At 32.6% G+C, this 27,133-nt stretch overlaps 1 long non-coding RNA gene across 1 annotated transcript; it reads left to right on the top strand.

The window, feature by feature from the left end:
• The first annotated feature begins 21,411 nt into the window (after positions 1–21,411).
• Positions 21,412–24,027, top strand: LOC139486913 (uncharacterized). The gene is made up of 3 exons (XR_011655678.1): positions 21,412–21,504; positions 22,232–22,422; positions 23,639–24,027. It is a non-coding gene; the product is annotated as an uncharacterized lncRNA (long non-coding RNA).
• Positions 24,028–27,133: the final 3,106 nt, after the last annotated feature.

The raw sequence follows: 27,133 nt of genomic DNA on the forward strand, positions 1-27,133 counted from the left end.
AACATTGAAATCCGCCATCTTGACGTAGGAAACAAACTAATTTTCAGTCTTGGATTAAAGTACATTGCGCACATTGCCAGCGTATCATGCATAAACAGTCATCTGCAAATATATCTTTCAATTTGTGTTTTACACTTACTTTTCTATGTTTTAGCTAATTTAATGTTTTAATTTACTACAGAATGGGACATCGTTCTCAAAGATGCCGTAGAAAAAATTGTAGGTGGCGCTGTTTGTGGGCGTAAACATTTTACATACGGGTTCTTTTTTTGTCGACAAATTGACCTCTATCTGTCAGATTCAGGCGTTTGCCTTCCAACTGCTGAAGAACATTTTCCGTATCAAGTTAGTTTGTCAGATAAAACAATCGTACGATTGACAGGATATCGACACGTAATTACGACTACATCGATTACTGTAGTTTTGATCCTTTGTGGTTTATAGACACATCGTGATTTTTAATCGGGGAAGACGACAAAATGGCGGAACGCAGAGAATTGATACTCTAAATTTAAAATCGATGGTGATCTCTTATTTAGCGGAATAAAACTTTAATATCTATAAATTTGAGCATTTCTATACAGAATTGACATAATATCAATTTTTGATTTTTTTGCGAAGTTTCCCTTTAACAGTAAAAGTAATATTAATAAATAAAATAATTTTGTCATTCAAAGTATGACAAGATACATAGGTACAGAGTCACATCATAACATAATTTTGTCGTTCAAAGTATAAAAGTAAAATTAATAAAGACAAATAAAGGAATAATATAACACGTTATTAAGATATAAACAACGTCAGTACGCAAAATCTATACTTCAAGACCATCGTGTATTATTTGTGAAGTTGATACGGAAACATTCAAACATAAGTTCTCCTGTTCGCCAAGTTTGCTGACATTTTAACGCCAACTAATAAAAGGTTCAAAATAGGATCCCTATTCCAAAATTTCGCTATCTGTCAAATGTTTTTAACATGAACCAATTGCCTTATATCTTTCCCATCTTTCATACTTCACAAACTTTCTTAAAACTAGTTGCCTGTTTGTCGACTTCAGCTTCTTCAGTTTCATTAAAAAATATCCATGTGGATCATATTTTAAATAAAGTTCTAGTTTTCTCAAATACAGTATTTAAGGATTTGTCAATAGTAGCATGACTAAAACATGTAATTTTCATGGGCTACATAGAACAGCTGTAATAACTTTTCTGTGCATTGTATTATGTTACATTGAAAACTCACACAAATGTAGATCTGTGTTTGCCAAATTAGGTGAAAAAGTCGTGTCTTCTTACAATTCTAATGTGTGTTCCCTTGTCACCATCTTATGGTGTTTATATATTTCAACTTGTTCGATTCGCTGGGGTATGTAACAACGTATTTCATTTTAACGAAAGAAATCTCTGTATTACTGAAAAAATTATTACACCAGGGTTTTCGATATCACAAATTAGTCAAAACATTTACTAAATTTTATTATCGGTACAAGGACATCATTCGTAAATATAAATCAACATGCAAACATCTAATACGTTCAGGTACTTCACATCCTATCTTTTAGGGTAATATTCTATACAAAGCACAAACATTTCGAAATTCACCTCAAAAGCTAACAAAACCTTTAAACAGACTTATTCAGAAGGGATATAGTTACGATACTGTTATCAGGTCATTAAAAATGGCATATTTTGGAATTAATATTGATTTACTCATAGGGTCGTTGCATCGGAAATAAATACAATTATTCTAAAACCAGTTGTTGACATGAAATGGGCTATGTTCTTCTCATTTATTTTATGATGGCATGATACTAAACCCCTAACGGGATGAATTGTGCTTGATTTTCATATGAGGAAGACATCAATCAGTTTAATTGAGGTTTGGAGCTGGCATGTCAGTAACTGCTAGTATTCCTTTGTTAATTTATGTATCATTGTCATTTGGCTTAGTTTCTTCTGTTACATATTCTGACATCGGACTCGGACTTCTTTGTACTAAGTTTAACTGTGTGTATTGCTGTGTGTTTGTTTATTATACATTGGCTACAGGTATACGGGAAGGGTTAAAAGCTCACTAAGCATGTTTAACCCCACGGCATATTTGCGCCGGTCTCAAGTCTGGAGCCTCTGGCCTTTGTAAGTCTTGCATGTTTTTTTTTTAAATTTTAGTTCATTTATCTGTTTCGGAGTTTAGTGTGACGTCCATTTTCACTGAACTAGTACACATTATAGTTTACGGCTACCTTTAGCCCGCCTACAGGATCGGGAATTTTCTCGCTGTGTTGAAGACCCATTGGTGGCCTTGAGCTGCTTTTTTGCTATTTGGTCGGGTTATTGTCTCTTTGACACATTCCCCCTTTCCATTCTCAATTTTAATTTTACAATTATCACATAAACTGAACATTATCAATGAATGATCTATGTAAATGAGGGCAAGGTCTGAAAAACCCGGACCAACATACAAACATGTTCACCTTACAATCATGCAATTCACCAAATATAGTGAGCCTATTGCTTGCAGCATATGATACAAAAACATAATTAAAACAACTAAACATTGACAAATAAACCATTAAAATGATCAATCATTCCTTACACTAAATATAGTTCACTTCTTGCTTAAAGTATTTGATAAACTGAGGAAAAAAAATAAAAAATCTTTACATTGACCAAATACAATTGACCTATTGCTTATAGTATCTGAGATACCGACTTAACCTGACATGAGGTCTAGTAAACTGTGTCTGACAAACATGTAGACCTTGCGAAGATCCTCTATACTAAATATAGTTATCCTATTACTAGTTATAAGTGAATATTTCACATCTGACAAAAAAACTCAAAACAAATTTTCAAGCAGAAACTGAACAGTGACAATCAAGTCAAAGGACATGTACATATGACAGACGGCAGCTTCGTAACATTATATATCTGGATAGAATGTAAGAAGTATCCAGGTTTCTAACTTCTAAAAAAAAGCTTTGTATAGTGTATGTCGTCGCTGACCCCGGATTGCAATCTACAATGTAAGTCTATGTTTGTCATTTTGCGACTTTTAAAAAAAATAGAGGCTCTTAACAGCCTGTGTCACACTGTCTTGCTGATAATTTGTGCTGTTGACAATTTTTTTTATTCACCAAAGTTTTGAAAAATGGGGAAAATCTTCATTAAACTACATGGCAATAACTCCTATAAAGTTTTGACTGACAATTTCGGGAATTTTTATATTTTTTTTTAATCTTGAAAAATAATTATCAGCAAAACAATTTAAAGTGGTTCATAAGTAATTGTACAAAACGACATCAAGTGCCATTTTCCAATAGATTAAGGACCAGGTAGCGATTAGATCTATCTTCCAACATGTTCAATATGTGTAATGCTTTATTATTATTTGTTAACTTTACTATTGTAATTTTTCTAGGAGCAATACCACCATTGATTTCCCCTCTTAGTCTTTGTTAAATTAGCACTTTAAAAAAAATGTGCAGAATTTATCTTCGTTTCAACATGTTCAAAAAAAAAAAGAAATACTTGACATGAGAAAAGTTTTATCCTTTCCAGTACTACATACAAAATTTCACATAACATTTCATTGTATATAAATAATTACCATCACTGGCAGTTAATAAATCAAATGTTCACCCCTTTTTTTACTGTTTACAAGCTTAAGTAACAATGTAATCTCAAGTTTCAAAATCATTTTATAAAAATACTACCGGTAAATAAAACTAAAATGGTGCTTTGAAACTCCCAATATATATATGTATAACACCTCCCGAAACGAAAGCTTATTTTTATAAGCTAGAGTTAGAGGAGGGGATAAGGTCTCTGCGCAATGCTAGGCGGTGTTGTCGTAGAAGTTAGAAATAAAAAGTACAGGTTCCAGCCCCGGCGCCGGGGAGGAAGTTACGAATCAAATCTACTCTAACATCGTTAGGTTGATTTTCTAGGCACTTTATACATATTCTAACGCCTGGTATTTCTTAATCATAAGAAATCCGATGGACAAGGTATAATTTGCAGTTGTCACTACACATAGGCAGAGATATACATATATGAATTTACAGTGATTGTATGCTTCTAAAAATAGATTAGCATCCTGTAATTATACTGAAGAGATGAGTAGATGATCATTTCTGTACACTAAAAAGAATACTTCGTAAGACATCACATGGGATAACAGTATCCTGAAATTTTAAGGTTGTTAAACCTATTTAAACCGGAATTAAATAAGTTGATTTAAATCTTTTATATAAGGTTAGCGTTTGAGATAAATAGTTCAGAGCTATTTGGTGTTCCCAGTGCCCAACATTTAGAAGTAACAGTGAAAACTGACCAACTCGCAGTAAACCAAATAGTATTATTCGCCTTTTTGACGTTCCTGATGAAGGTAGATCCAGAAAAAGCGCTTCGGTCGCATGCAACTTTAAACGTTTTGTTTTCTTTCTTATCGATTGCATGACGATAACATATTACCTTTTATGATTTATTTCAGTTCCAAGAAATAACACGGAAGGAATACTTAATGTATAGCGTCGCAATGAACGTTGTGCTAGTCGCGCTTCAGCTGGCGCCTAGACAAAAAAGTGTACTGGTTCAGTGATTATAGTCGTCATACTAAACTTCCGATAACAATGAACTAAAATTAAAATCATACAAGACTTAAAAGGACAGAGGCTCCTGAATTGGGACAGGCGCACACATGCGACGGGGTTAAACATGTTTGGTGAGATCACAACCCTCCTCTATACCTCTAGCCAATAAAGAATGAAAAACACACAGTAATACGAACAGTAAAACGCACTTGAAAAGAAAATACAAGTCCTATGTCAGAATAGGAAACAAACGAAACTAATTAAAATGACATTGATAATAAATAAACAAAGGACTACTATATATAAAGCTAGCAGTTACTGTCACACGCCAACTTAAATTCATTGAAAGGTTATGACTTGTCTTCATTACGCACACTCTCTCCCTGTTATATTTATTGCTAATTTGTTCAGGAACATTCATGAAATATGCGTCACTGGCAACAACAAATCGATAATTACAAATAGATTATTCACGTACAAATAACGAAGAAACTTAGGATTCAACTTCCTTGGACAAAATAGCCCTTATAGATGGATTTTGATATGTTTTAACTTCACTTTGGCCAAACACCTCTTCAATTTTTTTCGGTTCTTATTTTTCTTGACTTTCAAATTTCAGTATTCAGCGTTCCGTAGTTGAATTCTTTACTTAAAATTCAACGTTTTACATTGTACTGGTTTTTCGAGAGCAATATTGGTGTATGGCCAAAAATGGAAAAATCCATCATGCAGCTGACACTGTGGCTTCTCTTTACACGCCCCATTCTGACTGGATGTACCTGTGTTCTTTTAGTTTGCTAAAAGTCGATTGTCGTACGATAACTTAAAAATGTTCAAATAACAAAATGCAAATAGGGAACAATAATATCCCTTAATACAAAAAAATCCCTTTCCTTTTATTTACTATTAAAAAACAGTGGTTGATCTAGGACCCATAATGGAGCTACATGTACGTATATGATAACCAGTCCAAACGTTGTATATAAGGGAGCAACCATTTAACTTTAAAAGTGGGGTGTTGTTGTTTTGTCGAAGCGCTAACAAATTTATCACTGATATAAACCTTAATTTGAAAAGAATTTTCAATTTTCAAAATGCAGACACCTACAAATAGATAGATGGGCGCTTAATGTAGTACAACGGCAACTATTACATACATATGAATGCTGAAAATAAGGTTTATGGTATACGTTTATACATGATATGAATGGTTTCAACTTTTACAAAACCAGAGCTATAAGTTTGATATAAACGTTTAATTTATTTGGTCTTTTTAATTTTATTTGACTTTATTTGCCTTTTTAACTTGTTTGAATCGAGCGTCACTGATAAGTCTTTAGTAGACGAAACGCGCGCCTGTCGCAAAAACCGGCAAAATTCATATCCCGGTATCCATCTATGATGAGTTTATGTAGATACCTTGTAACAGTATCTTGGCTCCAATCTACTAATATTTGGTGTTAGTACTCTTAATTTCAGCGTAAATAAGATATATGTATATCAAAAACCACCCACATTGTAGACTAGCACAACCTTAATTGGGACACCATGCATTCAGTATTCATACCGTACCAAAATAATATCAACTAAAATCATTGATACAAGGCAATATAATTATGATCGTCATACAACCGATAAAAATGAAAACATAACGTTAAAAGTTACGACCGAAGCGCTTTTCTGGATTGACCTTCTTAGGAAACGCTCAAAGCTGAATAGTAAGTGCCAACAACTTACAAAGAACAGATTAAATGATTCATTCTTTAGCCAACATGATTGCAGAAAGTAAGAAGTCGTAGAGCAAAACAGAAAATTTGAAATCAAAAGAGATAATACACCGTGTATTGAGCCTTTCTATTGCTTAGAGTTCAGTAAAAAATATAAATACATGCTCAACCTAAACATACTATTTGACCTACTGCGAGTTGTTCAGTTTTTACTGTTACTCCTGTTTCTCCTAAAATATGGGTGCTAGAAAACCCAGCAAGTAAAATGGCCAATATCAGATCCGTACGTCTTGTTTTGAAATGAATTCTCTTCTTTTGAGAAATATTTATTTTGTCATCCAATTTTTCACCGATTACAACTGTCTGTCTGTGTTTTTTTTAAATCATACATTAACTTTTAAGTATCAGTATGTTTTCAATCATATTGTTTCGTTTCGTTCCGCTTTTATTTCGTTTCGCTTTTTACAGGTACCCCTCTTTTTGCCCCTTTTCTATTTTTGATATTTTAATCAAAAATTTAAAAAATCAAACTTTCAAAAGTGAAATAATCAATATTGCACGTAAGGTTTAATATTTTAGAAGTTTTATCAAAATCCCAAACTATCAAATTTAAAAACAATATTTAGAATATTAATATTTTAATAATTTGGTTAAAATTTCAAAATTTCAAAACTTTTACACAATTTGAAATTTTGATATTTTAAAACTTTGATCAAAATTCCAAAAAATCCAAAATTTCAAAACTTTTTAAAACTTTGAATTGATAAGTGTTACACGGACCATTTTTGTATGTTAATCATTTTACAAGTTTTAGACCTATTTCAAAACACTGGTGGTAAGGCAGATGGTACATTCACTATTGGACTAACATCTCCTAAATAAGTAATCATATATCATCAAGAAAAAAATAACCAAGTATGTTATCAAGCCACCTGCAATATCTTAATAAACTGTACAAACGTTCACAATTCTTATATTTCTATTATGATAAAAACACAATAAAGAGGAACAACTCTAATTGGAATATTAGAAATTTACGATTTTAAATTTAAACACTAAATTTGAGTCATTGTGAGCACAAGTACCCTCCATTCCATTTCATTGAAAATGTGATGGGGTTTGTTGTTTTTCCATAAAAAGTTTGAAATATTATTGAAAGAAGTCCCTCATATATACATGGAAATCCGAAACTGCCTCACTCTTTCTAACTATAAGAAAGAAACTTTTGGTTGTAAATGCTCTTCAACTTTGTAATATTTGGCCCATGGCCATTGACACTTTTTTTATTTGAACGTCACTGACGGGTCGTTGTAAACGAAACGCACCTCTGACGTACAACATTCTAATAACAGTTCTTTTTGTACACTGAAATATGACAAGGCAATGATAACCATTGTGATATAAGTTAATTGGTACATTATCGTCTGATAATTACACCGTACGCGATTCTCGATTTCCTAATACCTTACCAATAGAGTATCATAAATATTATTATTAGATTTCACATATATTGTAAGTATCAAACATGTAATAATACTTGTAAGTAATTAAGTATCACTGTCATAAAGTGTTATGCAATTTTTACAAGTTTCTTTTGATAGCAGCCCTTTTTCTAGACAAGTAATTATGAATTTGATGAATTCATTCTTGATTACACAAAAACTTTACATGCAAACCCCCAAGCACATAAACGCTTTTTATTTCACCTGTTTTTCATCTCGAGTTCATAGTGAGTGCGTCAACACGGAGCAACAGTTTACACCTCCCTGAAAGCTCTGAGGTCCTCGGAACATGGCTCCTGTCCTAATGAATACGACAAATTAATATCAAATAATTAAAAATTAAATAGAGCAACAAAACTCCTTAAGGAAAACGTGCTTAAAATTTCTACGCCAGATGCGCGTTTCGTATACAAAAGACTCATCAGTGACAAACATATTTAAAAAAAGGGCATAATTTACCGAGAAGTGTATTGCAAGTTAAACAGAAACTACACGATTATTAAGACAAAATTTTACACGATACATGTTAGATAACTTATCAGAAAAGTGCAAATGATTCACATGTACTTTTATCAATATCAATTTTGGTTAACAAATGATCAAATAGAAAGCTCAAATCACTAAAGTATACGTAAGATAAGGGAAATGTTACATGAAGAATCATATCTACAAAATGAAAACAAAAACTAACACAATGGCAATGTGTGCGTCTTGTTCTTCCTAAGTGTAAAATGTTCTTGAATTATGTGTGACCTTTTTCATACATCATGTATACAAAGGTATATACAGATATCAACACCAAACTAGACTGCAGTTATGATGTTATTATAACATGATTGGCAAGGTTTTCCGTTACTTGGTCCGCAATTCTTTTTTGGATTGTTGCAATACACCATGCCACTCCAACCTTGGAATTTTCCTAATGTACCAAGCCGCTGCATTTTACCGATTGTTTGCTCTTTAATTGTTCTACAAGATGGACAGTTTGCACCGTTGTCTGGACCACAGTGTCCATCAGTAAGTGATGTGGCGGGGTGATTGTGGTCTGCCATTACTCTTCGTCCGCAATACAATAACCCAGTTTTTTGGCTTACTTTTGGTTTGTAATCATTGGTCATACATGGAGGAAAAAGTAAGTTAAGGACGACCTTATCGAGCTCACTCAAGCCTTCAATGTTTGGATCTTCTACTTGGAAAGTCCAAACACCCTTTACATACTGATTTATCCATCCTAACAAAAGAATACTATACGGATCAAATCTCTTGATGATTTGGTTCTCGTTTTTATCTTGTAGCTTACTTTTTGCAAGTATCCGGTACAATCTAGTTATTTCACGACGAAATCCTATACCATGTAGAATTGAAAGCATCGAAGCTGCTTGCTTTAGCTTGGAAGTGCCTTTAAAATTCTGACCGAAGGCGATTTCCGCTACACAATGCGATCCCCTTTTAAACCAAGATATATAAATCTTATTTGATGATGTCACGTTGTCAATCATAACAACACCAGCTTCGGTGTGGTCTTTAGTAACAGCAACGACCAACCCTGGCACGTACATATTTAACTCGTCAATCGACGACAAAACGAAATGTCTCCACTTTGAATTGATTTCTATGAAAACGCGAACAATTTTCGATAGATATGAACTACTTAATTCATTCATCATCTGACTTTTGTAAAATAAAATCAGCAATTGTGTATCATTAGGCTTTTTTATAGTTTTCATTCTATCTTTCAAAACACAAATTTCGTTCCTAAATGTTGTTCCATGGCTAAGTACAGATTCAAAAACTCTTCCTGACAAAACATCATCTTCATCTACAAATACATTTTCCAATCTGAAACGAAAAAAATGTTTTTGTCGTAATACTATTTCTCTCTAAAATTAAAGTTTTGGCTTTTAATAGGTAAACTAATAATTTAGTATTTAATTCTGTCAATCAAAGTAACTGAATGAAAAAAGTCAGAGCCATAAGAAGAAAAAAAAACACTGGCTTGTATTGAATAAACGACATGAAAAGCCATTTTGCGAAAAAAAACTTGCTTGTGTTGAATAAAGGTCAGTCATTTTCCGAGAAAAAAAAGGCTTGTATTAACTTAAGGACATTCAAAGCCATTCGGAGAAAAAAAACCACTGGGTTGTATTAAGTAAAGAACAGTCAGAGCCGTTCGAACTAAAACAAAACTATTAATGGCTTGTATTGAATAAAGGACAGTCAGAGTCATTCGGAGAAAAAAAGACATGTATTGAATTAAGGACATTCAAGGCCATTTAGTGAAAATACCACTGGCTTGTATTGAATAAAGGACAGTCCGAGCCATTCGGCAAAAAAAGAAAAAAAAACTGGTTTGTATTGAAAAAGGGCAGTCAGAGCCTTTCGACAAAACAAAACTGGTTGGTATTGAATAAAGGGCAGTCAGAGCCATTCAGAGAAAAATAGGCTGACCGTACTTTGACCTATAATGGTTTACTTTTATAAATTGTGACTTGGATGGAGAGTTGTCTCATTGGCACTCATACCACATCTTCTTATATCTACTTGTATTGAATTAAGGACAGTAAGAGCCATTCGGAAAGTGAAAAAAGCATGTATTGATCTAAGGACCACCAGAACATTCGCGAAAAACTGGCTTGAATGTAATAAATGACATATATATCTAATCTGCGAAAAATTGTTTTGAATAAAGGACATGCAATCAGAGCCATGCGGAGAAAAAATAGTTTTGAATAAAGGACAATGAGAGCCATTCAGCGAACAACACTGGTTTGTATTGAAGGACAGTTAGAGCCATTTGGTGAATAAAACACCTACTAGGTTTAATTGATACATGTTTATTGGTTTGCAAAACGCGTATGCCTACCTAGAATATGTGCTCCTGTTGGTGACCCTCTGCTGTTGTTTTTTATTTGGTCGGGTTGTTGTCTCTTTGACACATTCCCCATTTCCATTCTCAATTTAATCCTAATCATATTCCTGATTACTCTTATCATTTTTATCTGCAAGTTGCCAAATTTATGACACAATGTGTCCTTTTGTTTGTAAATTTCACTTAGTCTTAAGTATCAGAAAGTTAGCATCTTTATTTTTTCTTAGCCATAGGAAATCTTCATGAGATTTTTCATTTGCTTCAATGATGGTTTAAATGATGAACGTTACAATGTTAGTTCATAAAGCAATATATATATTATTTTCCCCAACTTTCTCATAAATGTTACTATTGTATACGTAAATACATAGTATGCCAGATGCTTCATATGCATTCTGATTTTTACTGGTCACACAAAGCCTGTATAAAATAAAGAAGATGTGGCATGATTGCCAATGACACAACTCTGCAGCAGATACCAAATGACGTAGAAGTTTTCAAATATAGTTTCACTTTCGATCTTTGAAATCAGCAAAATCCATATCGCCTACCAAGCCATAAAAGACCCCGAAATGACAATTATAAAACAGTTAAAAGACAAAAATAAGGGTCTGATTTATGTACAAAACAATAAACAAAAAACAAATATGATAGACAGCAACAATCGACTACCATCCATTTGCAGGATTCTGGCTTACAACAGGCATGTATAGAATGTGGTCCGGTTAAACATTTTTGCGGATGCCCAAAACTCCCCTTACTTTGGATAGTGGTGCAACAGTTCAATATAAGAACAAATTTTAAAATTGATTTGAAAAAAAGCTCAACTTCTCAGAACTATACAAAGCAACAACAAAACAGATAACACAAACACAAGATACTACGTACAAATCTGAAGTTATTGAAAGCTAGTTGAAAGCAAATGACTACTAATAAAAATATAATGTATTCAAGACCAAAACATTAATTAGTACACATCCAAAATCCAACATCCAATGGATATAGTTTAAGACGTCATTAACAGTAAGAGAAAAATATGATCTTGTGCAATGCAAAAAAATGAAAACAACACTTTATAAATTTCGTGCGCCCGAAGCGCTTCTCTGGATTTACCTTCAACAGGAACGTTCAAAGCCGAATATTTAGAAACCAAGGATGAATAAAAAACCGTTTCAGTTGAAGAGCTTTATGACCAAAATTGTTTATGTTGGTGTTGTTGTACACTTTTTAGACGTATATTATCTTAAAAGGCATTTATATGTATATATGATCTGAAAATGTAACTCACTTAATTTCAACTTTGCCTATCAATGCTCTGACTAGGACTTCTCTTGAACTAAATTTTAATGTGCGTATTGTTATGCGTTTTCTTTTCGACATTGGCTAGAGGTATAGGGGGAGGGTTGAGATCTCATAAACATGTTTAACCCCACCGCAATTTTGCGCCTGTTCCAAGTCAGGAGCCTCTGGCCTTTGTTAGTCTTGTATGATTTTTAATTTTAGTTTCTTGTGTATAATTCGGAGTTTAGTATGACATTCATTATCACTGTACTAGTATAAGTATTTTTAGGGGCCAGCTGAAGGACACCTACGGGTGCGGGAATTTTCGCTACATTGAAGACCCATTGGTGGCCTTCGGCTTTTGTCTGCTCTATGGTCGGGTTGTTGTCAGTAGTAGTAGAATAGTGATAAGAAAACAGTAGAGCAGGTAGAGCAGGTAGAGCAGCTTATGTAAATATTGTGCTAGTGATGGTGAAATTTTTGTGTCTACGTGTCATACTTTGGACCAAGGTAGATCAACATTGGTTGGTAACCAGGGTATGTTAGTCGTCCATTTTGTTTCCACGTTGCCGATCTTTCAAGGTAGAGCAACATTGGTTGGTAACCAGGATATGTTTGTCGTCCATTTTTGTATCCACGTTGCCGACTTTTTCAAGGTACGTTTGAGATGACGTCCATTTTGTCCACGTTGCAGAATTTTGGGTTGTTTTGCCTTGCTTGTCTTAATTGTTATTTGGTTGGAGTTAGTCAATATGAAAGAGAGATTGTTGTTTGCAAGGATGGCATCCATTTTCTTTCCACAAAACACAAACTACAGAAACTTGCGAAAAAAGAGATAACACAAAGATTGAAGAAAATAAATTATTTTTAATATCAAAAACGTAATATATACATTATATAGATATAGGAAGATGTGGAGTGAGTGCCAATTAGACAACTCTCCATCCAAATACCAATTTATAAAAGTAAACCATTAAAGTCAATGTACGGCCTTCAACACGGAGCCTGGCTCACACCGATCAAAAAGCTATAGAGGGTCCAAACATTACAAGTGTTAAACCATTCAAACAGGAAAACCAACAGCCTAATCTATATAAAAAACGAGAAACACGTATAAGTTACATAAACAAACGACAACTACATAACTGTACATCAGATTCCTGACTTAGGACAGGTGCAAACATTTGCAGCGGGATTAAATGTTTTAATGATACCAAACCTTCTCCCTTTTTCTGAAACAATAGCATAACATCACAACACAGAAAAACACACGATAAATTATCAATTGGAAGGCTTAACTCAATCAAAAAACGTAAATTAAGTATACATCACATTTAAAGACAACATTATTCCAAAAAATGACTTAGTATTTTAACATAAAAAATAAATATTACAATATATATATAGTATATAAAAACTTATATTAAAACCGGTATTTGAGTATACAACCCTGAATTTGTTTCTAAAACCAAAACTGTAGTATAAATGTATTGCACTACTCTCTTTATCTTAGGGAGATCTGTTAGAAATATATACAAGATTGTAGGGACGTCAGGGTGTGGAATATCTTAATCACCAAGCCGGTCTGGCGAAGTTGATTGCGAGTAGAGGATTGGTGACAAAGATATGCATCACATTTAGTAGTAAATAAAGCAACCATTTTTATTTGTAAATACGTTGCATCATGCTGATTTAATTCCTCATCTCAGTATCTTCCATAAAGACAAACCAGAAAATTCATGTATGTGATTATTTTTTTTCCTTCTCATTTTCATCACCACCATGTTGCCGACAGGAATATGTAGATTGCAATTAAAAATGATTAAATAGTATTTAAGTGTTGAAATTCGCCGAGTTCTTGCAGAGATGAAAAATTGCTTGTGTCTTGACTAAATTGGTATTTGTCTGAAGTTTCCATTTAAAGCCTCCGCATCAATAAAGGATGACTTAAGATAGAGTCGTTCTCCATATTGGATTTCATATTTTATTGCTTTGTTTGATCGTTGTCTAGTAGATAGGTTTGCTATACATTTTCTTTTTGTATTTTATTGTTTTGTTGAAAATTATTGTCTCATTGACTATTATTCTACCTCTCAGTATTTTTCATGTAACGATACTAAAAATAACATCTAGATAACTTTCATTGTACAGTTTTAGCAGCACCTTGTCGGTTAAGTATCAGAGCATCAACCAGAATATAGTATATTTTTTTAAATAGATATCAGCATACCACAAAAAGTCCACCTAAACCAGATGCATGAAACACCAAATATTGTTAAACACTTTGTATCTCGAGTTGAACATGTTTAACATTGTAACAAAGCACCAAATTTTACAAAAAATAAGTTTAGTAGTACATGTCACTTGGTGCCTTCAAAACTCAATAAAATGATTCTAAACTTTTACAACCAGTATAAATACATATACATTTCTCCTTCAGTACAAAAAGCAAATAGAAATAAAACTGAGAGTGGAAATGGAAAAATGTGTCAAAGAGACAACAACCCGACCAAAGAGTAGAAAACAACCGAAGGTCACAAATGGGTCCTCAGCACTGCGAGAAAATACCCCACCCAGAGGCGGGCTTCATATGGCCCATAAGCAAAGTGTGTACAAGTAATGAAAATGGGCGTCACATCAAACTCCAAAATATACAAATGAACTAAATTTAAAAAAAATACAACATACAAGCCGCTCCTGCTTGAGACAGGCGCACACATTGAGGCGGAGTAAAACAGGTTTTGTGAGATCTGAATCACCCGTATACCTCTAGCCAATGTAGAGTAAAGAAACACACACCAATACGCACAGTAAAACTCAGTTGTAAAGTGGCCCGAGTCTGATGTCAGAAATGTGAATATATTTCATTAATTACTGAGATTCGGTTGAAGTATTGATTTGAAAAAAAACAGTCACTTTCATATACGTATACGCCATTGGGTATAAAGTCCAATAACGAAAATAAATTCAAAACATCTATCAACTACTATACATAAAAGTTCACTACAATAAAAGACATTTCTCCTGTACAAAGTATCAAAATACAGACACAGTCATATGCATAGCACCCGAATATTAAAGGTAATTTTTCAAAAAGGATCACAGCTTAGTAACCCTAGGTTTATGGCAACATCAAAATGATGAGATGCTGTGAATTTCTCAACATGAAAGCCGACGTAATGTAAAACACAAATATTAGAATTTAAAATGAATATTTTTCAAAATAGATATCGGAAGATGGGGTATGAGTGCCAATGAGACAACTCTTCTGTATCTGTATAGTAGAACACCCAATTGCAGGATAAGCCTTCTTATATTCTATTTCTAACTTTTTTTCAAATGTGATGTTTGAATAGCCACAACACAGTGAGAAATCTAGTGAAAACAATATTACCTTCGCTGTCAACAGTTTAAACTAGATCTTTTCAATTTTTATTCCATTTAAGTAAGGACGCCTTCAAGCATAAATTAACGGGAAAACGCTCCGATAAATATAAAATAACAAATAAGTTGAAATGAAAACAACACTTTCGTTTAATTTTAGCATATCCCTTTTGCAATTTACGATGAGTATTGCAGTAGAAATATGCCTAGTTTATTTTACTCTGTATACGTCCTTAGATGACTGCTGCCACGTGGTTTACCATTTGCATGTTCATTAATTTAACATGTTCAAGCCTCTCTGTAGCTCCATGTGTTTTCGATTGTTTTGGGTTACCTCCTTTTACACACAGTTAGCTGACAATGTACATTGTAAAGTTTTGTTTTTGAGGCTTTAATGTATATCATCGCCTAATTATTTTACATCTGCATCGACCTCTATTTTGCTCTCGTTCTTCCTACCTTCAATTTCAGCTACACTGGAAAAAAAAAGGTGCTTAAACGTTTGATAGACCTGTTAAAACACGAGAATCAGAAGTAAAATCAGTTTAGAATCATTGTTAGGAAGGAATGGTCTATCCGACGAAGATGTTTTGCTAAGTGCTTATGCACAAGCCATATACTGTTCTTGGGACAAAATGGAAAATAAACCATTAATAAAACACAACATTAAAATCGCACCCTGTGTAGGGAATTTGCGTCATAAACTAAGGAAGTACACATTTTGTAAAAAAAATGTGTCGGATTTCTCGTTTACAAAAACGCTTGTATATGAATATAATGCATAACCTCGCTTACCAACGACGATGAGTATACAAATTAGAAAATAGAAACACAAGGATCATAAATTTATTTATACTGCGCTTGTTCTATTTGAGCAGTCAAAATGCGCTTACTGTATATTTCTATGTTATATACCGTCACTGACCCGATATTACTTTTCCTCAAAATATTTAAATAGGAGTTGCCGAATTATTCATACGACCTCTTCAACCTGTTTTTTGTTTCCAATATATAAAACGAAGCGTGGAACGACTCAAACTTATTGTTTTTACAATTTACTTGTTAATATGTTTTGTTTGAAACCTATACATTATTATGTTTTATGCTTATTGTTGATATTTTAGTTCATGATCAAACGAATTTGTTCACTATCGATTGCGGGTTTCAACACGTAATGTACATTTCAAGTTGCTGTTTATTTCTTCGTCTGACATGAGGACTTTTTGAAGGTGGATTTTTCCCAATATTTAAATGAAATAAATAACATTAAGACATTAAACAACAATTGAAAATGTATTTTTCTAGATTGCAGTACAAAGACAATTATAGTGCATTGACCTGACATATCAACGATATAAGCATCCGGCCCGAAACGGGGATAAAGCTCGACAGAGCCTCGCATTTCCCCGCTGCTAAGCCCCATCCTCATATATAGTAGATATATCAAGTCAATGCACTATTATTGGCAATGAAAAAAACATAAGAAATGAAGCCTTGCAGAAAAATGGAAAAGAGGGAGGGTATTCAGAAGGACAAGGCCAGGTAAACAATAACTGTCAACTATTAGTAAACTGCCGAGTCAAGATCATATTTTGTGACCAAGGCAGAAAAATAGGGACCTTCGTCATGCATGTCAGTTTGGAACATTTTGAATATTTTTTCTTGTATAGCTGTTATAATTGTTTACACGCTTGTTTTCTCTTCATTTGTGATCATTCGACATATATTTTTATTGTTGTAATTTTTGGCAAACATCCACCAAGCCTGCAAGGCCGCTAAAAAAATAAAGATAAAATAATAACTATCAAAACAGTTAATCATGATAAAAACCAGACATACTATTATCACTCTTTTTTTCTCTCTTCAAATAAGCTCCATCCTTTCAAAATGTGTTTAGATAATGAAAGAAATAACAGGAAACCAACTCCAAATATATGTAGATCCTGAGTAGTTAGAGGAAAATAGTTATCAAAGGTACCAGGATTATAATTTAGTACGCCAGACGCGCGTTTCGTCTACATAAGACTCATCAGTGACGCTCATATCAAAATATTTATAAAGCCAAACAAGTAAAAAGTTGAAGAGCATTGAGGATCCAAAATTCCAAAAAGTTATGCAAAATACGCCTAAGGTAATCTATGCCTGGGATAATAAAATCCTTAGGTTTTCGAAAAATTCAATGTTTTGTAAACTGGAAATTTATAAAAAAAAAATGACCACATTATTGATATTCATGTAAACACCGAAGTGTTGACTACTGGGCTGGTGATACCCTCGGGGACGAAACGTCCACCAGCAGTGGCATCGACCCACTGGTGTAAATAGTTATCAAAGGTACCAGGATTATAATTTAGTACGCCAGACGCGCGTTTCCTCTACATAAGACTCATCAGTGACGCTCATATCAAAATATTTATAAAGCCAAACAAGTAAAAAGTTGAAGAGCATTGAGGATCCAAAATTCCAAAAAGTATTCAGGATGCAAGTTCTCTGAAAAGAGAAAAAAGAAACATTATAATAAACAATATACATGTATGAAGTAAATAAAAACGCAATTGTAACACATTACAATTAATATACTTTGATGCTTAATAATATTGATAATCTTTTTCTGAAAAGTTCTGTACCAGCAAAATTTAAATGAAGCCCATCTCTCGGAGCAAATAAGGAAGATTCTGGAATATTGTCGATTTAGAAACTCCTATACAATTTACCATATAATAAATTAATTTTTTCACACAATCTTTTTAACTCAGTATTAAATTTTTTAACTTTAGCTTAAGTTTTCATGGGATCAACTGGTCTTGGAACAATAGAAGTAAATATCAACTTAGCAAATGTCTTCTTTAAAACTTGTGAATTAAATCTCCAAATATGACATAATAGTATCTACGGATTGAGACGAAAAATTATTATTAGTACCAACATGTACTAGAACGAAATCTAATGAAATTAAATATACTTTCCCAGTTGAAATTAATTCAGTAAGACGACCAATAGTGGCAACAGGAAAGGCCTAAGTTGTAAACCCATCTATTCCACTAACATATGTAGGTATAGACGCTGACACAACGGTCGCGCTTTCAACGTAATATCAAATTCAAAAATGTAAAGAAATCACTTTGCAATAGTATAAATAAACAATTAACAACCAAGGGAAGTGTGTATATCCAATAAAAAGAGTGAAATAATCTAGTTAGTAAATTTGATGCAAGAGTTTATACTAACAAAAATCTAGTTTGAACCAGTGTGATTACTGAGGTGTAAAAATATAAATTTCACTGTTTTGCTAATTAAACAATTTAAATCAAATTAAACCTACGGTGGAACATTTTTTTATGCATATTCACTTTGTCTTGTAACTTTTTTATTAATCTTTTCCTCACTCGCCCAATGAGATTAAATTTAATCCTAGAAGAAATAGATACAAAAAATAGTGAATGACTATATTCTAAAATTTATGATAAAACTTGCCATTATTTGCTGCTATAAATAAATCCTCCTTGTAGTACGCAATGCCATCGGATACATCTTTACACAGATTTGACCTAAATAAAAAAAATAAAAAATCATCACTTTTTTGACAACAGTTTCTTCTTTACGGAAGAAATGTTGCAATTAGAAGATGATTACATCGCTTTTCATAAATTCACATGAGTTTAATTCTAGTGCTATGATGAGACCATCAACATGCAAGCAGTAGCATTTAATTCCTTCATACTGCTTGCATTTATGCATTTAAAAAATATGAAGTAGATAAACTATTTCATGTGTTTAACAATTAAAAAAAATCAATAATATTATCATTAAACTCATTTGCTCTTGTGGCCATTTTTCGGGATCTCTTGGTACAAGACAGGAATGAATGCAATGACCGTTTAAAACACATCTGAAATTCTATTATTTTTACGTTCATATGATCATTTGTTGCTAGCTATATTAAAATAATCAAAACTCATAACATCATTGAGCTACTATATACATGATATACATGTATTGTTCACAGTTGCATTAGAAGATACATATTCATACACGGTGTTACCCCGGCCCTTACTGATAACATGCACGATGTGGTTTCGTTATAGAAAAATATAAATGCAACGTCCATATTGAATATCTGAAGACATTAAATATTGTTTTTGTGAAGTTCGTTTAGAATCAAAATGCATTATGTATCTTTGAAATTACATCGTGGATATTTGTGGAGTATTTAAAAGTAAAGAAACTTACTCCTCTCTATAAAAAGTAATGTTCTAGAGCCAAAGCAGAATCCGATAAAATTCAATCTGCAACGGGTATTTTATACATTTTATTGTAAAAGATGGTCATTCATAAATATATATCAATAAATAAATCAAAGAAAAACTGAAATGCATGCCACATCTTGTTGGACATGTGGAATTGAAGATAGTGTGTAAGGAAAAAACCAAGAAATAGGAACGATTAACCAGTCAAGGTTGGCTACATTAAAGCTGAAGTCAACATAAACAATGATGCTTGACAGCGTTAATAAGTTACGCAAATACACGCATTGAAAACATTCAAATACCGAAATTTATAAATGTGAAATGTTCATTTTTTTACTGCAACAAATACACATTTTAAATAAAGTTACGAGACATTGTACTTTTCAACAAATTTTGCAGACAAAGAAAATTAATAATCATCATAATTATTCACAAATCTGTTACATTACATGAAAAAAATCTACTGTGAACATGTAATTAATCATTCTCAGTTGTACATATTATGTTATGTCCATCCCAAAATTCAAATTAATTCAATGACATTTGACGGTACTTTATTGGTACTTTTATAATATACTACCTGTACTATTGAGTATTGTTTGTGCAGATTTCGTAAAGTGTTGGAGAAGTATTCAAATCCCGGACAGGTGGTTAATTGTTGGTCCTCAATGCTCTTCAACTTCGTACTCTATTTGGCCTTTTAAACATGTTTTTATTCGCGCGTCACTCATGAGTCTTTTATAGACGAAACGCGCGTTAATATAAAATTTTAAGCCTGGTATCTATTATGAGTTTATTTTGCGATTAATTCATATATTCCTATTTTGTAATAGTATTGTTAGTGGCAGGATGTATTTAAAAATTATCAAAAAGACCAATGGTAATTAAGCTTAGTCGTGCTATCTGAAGGCCAAAAAAAAGGGACAGATATAAACATAATAGCATGCTCTGTAATCGTGAGAACCAACCCAGTCTACCCATCTTTTAAATCTTTCTGAACCCTTTTAAAACACTTCTAATTCAGAATGTAGGTAATTGAAGTGGTGGCGAGTTAATCTGAACAAGATTTTAATTGATGAACACAATGATGTATTAAATTTCTAAATTCTGAAAAAGAAAAGATTTTCTTTTCAAAGTGTTTACGATTACGACATATAGTTTTACACAATATCGAATGGTGTAAAATGTATGTATTCATCAGCAATCTGCATAACAAACACATGAAACAGTTATGACTATAAAACAATATCTACCTCAGCAAGTACAGTTTATAGGTTACCAAGTGATTTGACCATCCATGTTCAAGGACATGTGTTCACAATATATGTATACATAGGGACACCTTTGATATACAAAATTACAGGTATAAAGGTAAACAAGTTGTGGCGATAAGAAAGAATGTCTTTAATAATGGCATCAAACGTAATTGTGATCAGATTTTACATGGTTAAAGTATATATGTATGCTATATAGGAGTATCATGTCAGGTAGACTTTTTTATCAGATGGGATTCACAATACATAACCAGTGTTGATACAATTTGATAAAATAACTCTTTAACCTTGACATATCAACCAGCTAATACGGGTGGTCAATATCCACAAAATATTGAACATAAACAAAGAGGTCGAGACCAAACACTTACATTCATATACAATCTAGCACTGCCATCTTAAAAAAAACAGTAATTACAAATGTCCGAAAATAATCAACCGCCTACATTATGTTAATCAGCATACAAAGCATTTGAGTTATCAACGGTGTATTTGCAATATGTTGCACAATCTGAATACATTAACTGCTTCCCTGACTATAAAACAGACTGTTCTTCTCTGCATTCCATCACAAGTTCCAACAACAGGAGCAGATTCATCTATTGAGAAAATTTGAAGACCAGGTAAGTTATGATTGTTATAATGGAATTGATCGAAACATAAAATATTTAAAATACGGTGTATGAACAGTGGTATATATGGTTTAAAATGTTACAAACTTCGAAATAATATATATATATATACAGGTATAATATATATATAAACCTGTTGATTTATTATTCATTTTCGGCTGAGGCAAAATCATATTTTCAAATTGTAAAAAAAGAAGAATGTATCCAACCAAATACAAATGGGATAGTTAGTGTATAGAAGTTCGTCTTAAACGTCGTTTGTGGCGTTTAATTGTGAATACTACTTTTAATGCATGCTATCAGAATACGTTTATGTGATTGATCTTCTGATTGTGCCATGTGATTTAGGTTCTTTTCGATTTGAATTTTCCTCTGAGTGTGAAATGTTTGTTTCTAAACTGTCAACACAAATATTGAAATTGGTCTACATTAACATGATATGCATATGTGGTTCAGTCAAAATTTAAAAAATACCGAGTTCTGGCAGATGGTTGGTAACTGTGAAGCATCACAATGTAATAAACTACAAAACTTCGAAAATTCTATTGCAATTAGGAATTTTAGACTCGTAATTTTTACTCATATGCAAATATTACGATTTGTTATTTTTATACACGCTGTAACAAATTAGCAGTTGTATTGAAGATAGTATTGCTTCGATATATACATCCTTTAGAAATTGCTATCCTTATATTTATTCATATATGTATTTTTCCAGGAAGATATGCAGAAATTATTGTTCGTCCTTATGTTCCTTGTATTTACCTACCAGGTTGAAGGATGGGGGTTTTTCAGAAGAATAAGAGTCCCAATTAGAGTCTCACCAATTAGAGGTCCACGAGAAAGAGGAATTAGAGTCGTCCCACGAATTAGAGTCCCACGAGGAATTAAAATTGACACCACTAAAAAGTAAGTAATTGAACATTCGATATATACATATTTTAATACAATCGTTCGTCATACGAATATAGTTATATGAAGCTTATTACCATTGGGACAATTCTTTTGCTTGTGGATTGCATCCATAAATTATATCGAATATATGATTCAATTTTACCGTTTAAACCATCGGTAAAGTAACTTTCCTGTAAAGAGTCCACATGATTCGCATAAATTATGATTTGATATTTGGAATCCCTCTAAAAATGCATGATTGTTGGAGTTGAAGTTAAGAGAAAGTTTGAAAATGAAAATTGCAATAACGTTGTTTTTTTGTCGCAAAGTTCATATATCATGATAGTATTTGAAATAAAACAAGCTTTACTGTATCTTTAATATCCTTAATCTCAAATTCAACAGGATGACTGCTATAAACACCAAGCTTAAAATTGATTAGTGCAAAGACATTATACATACAGTTTAAGCAATCTAATTTATCATTTTTTAAAAGCCTATGTATGCAGTCTACCGTATCCAAACTAAGGAACAAATCAAATTTAAAAGACGCTTATTTTTTCTAAAAGCTTATGTATGCAGTCTACCGTATCCACATTAAGGAACAAAGCAAATGTAAAAGAAATCCAGATTGTTTAAATGATTTCAAATCTGCCAACTAATATGTAATGCAATTATTATAAAGTAAAAAGTACAATAGATATAGGAAGATGTGGTGTAAGTGCCAATGAGACAACTCTCCATTCAAATAACAATTTATAAAAGTAAACAATTATAGCTCGATGTACGGCCTTCAACACGGAGCCTTGGCTCACACCGAACAACAAGCTATAAAGGGCCCCAAAATTACTAGTGTAAAACCATTCAAACGGGAAAACCAAAGATTTAATATTTATATCTTGATGATTGCAGTATCTGTAACGTTTGTTACACAAGGCATATATATATTTTCTGTATGTTTTGTTTTTGTTTTTATTGATGTTGTCTCATATACGCAAACCCAATTAAACATGTTATGGATATTCATAAACATAAATAGTGAGAAAAAATAAACGAAATTTGCTGCATTCGTCAGATATTATATGTTAAACTTATTTCAAATGTTCTTCATATCTTCATTTTTGTTTGTTGTTTTATCCAAGAAAAATACGTCACCAGTTGAACCATGTTCCTCGGTATGAAATTCAATGCATATTTATGTTAATATTTGCATTCATTGATGTTATTTTAGCTGTTTTTGTAAAGCTGTTGATGCAGATACACATAGAACACTTCACGATTTTCACTCAATCCAACATTGTACTGGCTTGTTTGGATGTGGTTGTCGAAGCTCAGCAATGATAACATGCGGTGACGAGTGTGATAGAAAAGTTACCAATTGGTTAAAATCGAATAGAAGTAGATGTACATTTGCTAGGACACTCTATACAGCAAGCACATGTGGAGTGCCTTCATATGGCCATAATAGAAAACCGTGTTGAGCTTATAATATATATAGCATTCAACACGGTGAATTTGTTTTGTTTGATAAATAAACAATACAAATGAAAACTTTCACTGATATTTCTGATAAAATGCCGCTGTGAATTTCTAAAATATTTTTTTTTATGCCAAAGTAGACTATTTACCGGGTTTGTACTAACTTGAACAACACAATGGATACCCCATGTGAAACAGGATCTGCTTATCATGCCGGAGCACCTGGGAACACCAAAATTGTTTATGTGTTTCGAGTTACTTGGTCATTAGTTTCCTATATGGTGTTCTATAATTTGTCTGTTTGTCTTTTTCTTTTTTTATGGTGTTGTCAGTTTAATTTCTATCAATGAGTGGAATGTATCTTTTATCCATCAAATTCCTCTAGCAAATATTTTGATAAAATGAATTTCTAAAACATCACTTATTTCTAGGTCAGATTTGTTAATTTATGTGGCATATTATTTTATGACGTAAGCGACGGGAATTCAGTTTACACATATGCTTTTACGTCTTACATTTACCCAAACACTGAGAAACTAGTTGTAGATTTTTAATACTCCCTCAGTGGACTCTTATACAAAAATGAAACAATTAAAAGATGAATGAAGTATATATATATGTCATGCATGTAAATTTATTAAAAGAGAACAACACTCAGAACCCCCCCCCCCCCCCCCCCCCCAATGTGAGCTAAGTTGCTTCCATTACAAGTACCACCCGTCTTGTTTTTCATTGAAAGGTACAGTTTTATGATCAAAACCATTTAATGAAGAAATCTTTAGTGTGTTCGCTCCTCTTGTTTTTGATTTTTTCCAGATTTTCGGAATCCTTTGGTTTAATGCACGCAGTACCATTAACTTTTTTAATGAAAAATCTAAAGAGAAGTACTTCACGCCAAATTTGCAAAGACTTATACTTCAAACCTAAGGAACATACTTAAGAAAAATGACAATTGTGTCTTCACCGAACTCTTTTTGATGATATTACCACCAGGGTTAGGATTACGACAGGTGACATGTGTAAAATTAAATTATTTGAATCAATCTTAAATGTATGTTTTGCAAAATATATAATAAGAACAATCGTATATCTGCATAACATCTACATGTATAAGTTCATTAAAACGTGAACATGTATAGATTTAAATTTCAGTCAGTTTTGTTACCTGTCTTCATTATTGCGAAAGGGGTCCCAGCCCTCGTCTATTGACAGACTGGAACTGAAATTTTGGAAGAAAATTGAATATGTTATTTTAAGAACATTTTAGCAAAAATATTTTGGCGAGGGGTTTCGCCACTGTTGATTTTGCCAAATTATATATACAAACCTTTTGGTAGATACGCATTTCTTCTAAATTTGTTACGTCAAAAATAGCAAATAGTGTTTTTTTTTTATCTGAAACGAGTGAACATCATTACATTATTTTCATAATTTGTTTCTCTAAAATAACCAGATTTTAAATACCAATGCTACGAACGAACCAACTGTTTTACAAGAACAAAAAACACGTTACATTTGTACATGCAGAATGAGCAGCAACAACAAACGAAATTAAAACCTTTGTTTTTCACATTTATCTCCGACTTATATAATTTTCTTTATAGATAATGTTTTTTCATAGACGATAAGTATAATCGGATTATTTACAATCAATTCAGTTATCTACATTATAAAAAGAACATTTATATTTAAACAAAATTATTTGTTTTATAAAAACTGCATGCAAACAACATTTACACAGAAAAAAACTATTATAAAAATAAGAAGTTATGGCATTATACCACTATATTGTATATATTTCATACGGGGCAAAAATGAATGAAAGCAATTATATTTCATACAACGGTCTAAGACAATTGAAAGCTTTCATAAGCTTTGTAATGAAAAATATTGAACAGTCGAAAAGGGAAAAACAATTTTTTTTAATCATTATTTAAAAAAAAATAAACAAAAAAATGATGACAGACAGCAACCCAACGACAACCACTGGATTAAATGTTCCATAATTAGATGGTAAGGTTAAATGTATTCATTTTGTCTCAAAAAAGAGGTGAAAGGAACCAAGAGGTCACCTGAAACTCATTAAGTCGAGATATAATGACAGCGCATAGTTAAAAATTCGAGAGAAGACGAATGGACAAACAAGTTCACATAACATTGTATAGGGAACCAAAGACCAAGTTACTCACCAAAAGCTATTCCGTACGAGGTAACCAGGTCCGGCTCTATAAAAGCTTTACTATTATGTAATTACGATTATGGACAAATTAAACAACAGTAATACGATAGTGAAACTCAAAGTGTTGTTGATGGAAAGACAGAATTCAGGGATGATTCCCTTTCTGCGAGGTGATTTGTTACACTTCTCCTTATCGTCCCTATGTAGTGTTTTAACAGCACAAAATAAACGGAAAATGTTAAAATCAATGCCAGTTGAAAAAAGTCAGTTCAAGGCACAAAACACCAAAAAACAAAGATAGATTTATAAAAAAATAAAGCTGTTGATGTATAATTTTATATGATGCTCTTAGGTCCGAGAACACAGTTATTTCGTAGTGAATTTCTTTGATACAATTAATGGAAATTAAAAAAAATCCCACTTCCGGTTTCTTAATAATATTTTAACAGTGTGGTGTACTACTTTTGGGACAACTTATATAAATATTACAGCAAACTTTATCTGCTCTAACTCCCAAAATGGACAATTATATGTTAAGTGGTCTTGAATTCTTTTGACAGCTGCCGAAATGCTATTTATTTTTTTACCTTTACTGCTGGTCCAATTCACAACTTTAAAAATCATGATCCAATTTTTTTAAAGCGCAATTTCATCCCTTTACTTGCTATTTGACGCTAACAAAATGATTAATTGAATTTGGAAAGTGTATACAAAATTGGCAAGTAACACACGGTCCCCACTAGGGACTAGAAAACGAAAATCAAGGGACAATAACTCTTTTTCCGGACCACTTAGACCGCGAAAGTTATTCGACGGTTTTATACTTGTGTTGTCCTATGTCATAGATGATTTAAGACGTGGTTCAAATGTCTTACCCACAATGCATTTTTTTCCTTTTCGTTGATTAAGAAATAACTGTAGTTAACTGTTTATTGAATTTCAACCGGACTTTGTAATATGACATATACCACTTGAAAAACAAATGCACGGTGTATATTCATAACGCTTCCTTTCCGATAGAATCGTCGTTTTTGCTTCCTTTCCGATACTTTAACGCTTCCTTTTGGA

The sequence above is a fragment of the Mytilus edulis genome, chromosome 8 (genome assembly GCF_963676685.1).
Source record: "Mytilus edulis chromosome 8, xbMytEdul2.2, whole genome shotgun sequence".
Taxonomy (NCBI): domain Eukaryota; kingdom Metazoa; phylum Mollusca; class Bivalvia; order Mytilida; family Mytilidae; genus Mytilus; species Mytilus edulis.